Raw genomic sequence first — 1,760 nt, forward strand, 5'->3', positions numbered from 1 at the left:
ATCGTTCCCTGACTGTGACCTGACCTCAGGAACACAGGCTCTGCCACCAAAATGTTGGCAACAACATACTGGCCCCTCCCTCCCCTTCCCTAGAAAAGGGCTTTGCTGAGAGTTCCCAGGGAGTTTGGGGTTTTGGGGGGCTTGAGCCATCCGTCTCCTTGCGTGGCCCTGCAGTAAACCTTTCTCTGCTCCAAACGCTTTGGTGTTGTTTGGCCTCACTGTGCATTGGGTACACAGACTGGTGTTTCGGTAACAGATACAGTTTAGAAGTGTCATTCCTTCAGGTTGTCATACCATTCCTGTCACACTGAGGTATAATTGGAGTGTCACTGGTGAGCCACTGTGTTGGTCATTTCGCCCTTGTGGGTGAATGGTCATGTTTTTAGGACTTTTGGGTCAACTTGGTGCCATTGCCTATTTTTGTCATTCTATCTGCTTTGAGTGCTCTGGGCTGGGAGCAGACATGAATTTTGCTAGAATATGTCTACAGTTGGATAAACTTACTCTGACCTACATGGGTTGGGAGCACTTTGGTGAAAGGGTACAGTGGACAGTTGTACAGTGAACACCATCCCAGCTTGCATCACTGCCTTTTCAGTCCCTGAGTTCTCTTCTAAAAACTTTTATTTTACTGACATATAGTTGATTTACAATGTTGTGTCAACTGCTGCTGTACAGCACAGTGATTCAGCTGTGCAAATACACACACGCACACACGCATATACATTCTTTTTCATATTCTTTTCTGTTATGGTTTATCATAGGATATATAGTTCCCTGTGCTATACAAGTAGGACCTTGTTGTTTAGTCATTCTACATATAATAGTTTGCTTCTACCAACCCCAAAAACCTCCTCTTCCTTGCCAACCATGAGTTTGTTCTCTATGTCTGTGAGTTCGTTTCTGCTTCATAGATGGGTTCATTTGTGTTATATTTTAGATCCCACATATAAGTGATATATCATATGGTATTTGTCTTTCTCTTTCTGACTTACTTCACTTTGCATGATAATCTCTAGATCCAGCCATATGGCTGCAAAAGGTGGTATTATCTCATTCTTTCTATGGCTGAGTAATATTCCATTGTATATACGTACCACATTTTCTTCATCCATTTCTCTGTGGATGGACATTTAGGTTGCTTTTATGTCTTGTCTATTGTGAATAGTGTTGCTATGAACATCAGGATACGTGTATCTGCTTATGAATTTTTAAAATTGGGACTTTATATGATAAATTTCCTTATTGTTTACGCCACTCTGAGTCAGCCTTTCTGCTATTTACATCAAAGAGAGTTCTAACTGATAATAGAAAAGAATTTAGTACTTAAACTTGACAGAAAATCTATGTTGTTACTTTAGAAGCTATCACGGCTACACTTCATGGAGGTACACAATGTGCACCTATTCTTTAAATTGCACATATGCATTATGTGCATTTTTGCATATATGACCTTTCACTATCAGAAAGAAAATAGTTAATATCATTATCCACCCAAGCAGGCAGAATAACCAGTAGCATTCATTCAAAAAATATTTATTGAATGTCTATTATTTGTCAGATACATTCTAAGTCTTAGGGATATGGTTGGGGAACAAGACAGAAATCCCCATTCAAACCCAGAGGATCTATAGGAATGTCAGGGAATGATATGTGCTATGAAGGAAAGTAAAGATGGTTAAGGGAGGCACAAAGAAGTGCTGTTATTTTAGGCAGTGTGGCTGGGAAGTCCTCTCTGATGAGGTAACATATGAACAGAG

Source organism: Bos mutus, chromosome 13 (genome assembly GCF_027580195.1).
Source record: "Bos mutus isolate GX-2022 chromosome 13, NWIPB_WYAK_1.1, whole genome shotgun sequence".
Classification (NCBI taxonomy): domain Eukaryota; kingdom Metazoa; phylum Chordata; class Mammalia; order Artiodactyla; family Bovidae; genus Bos; species Bos mutus.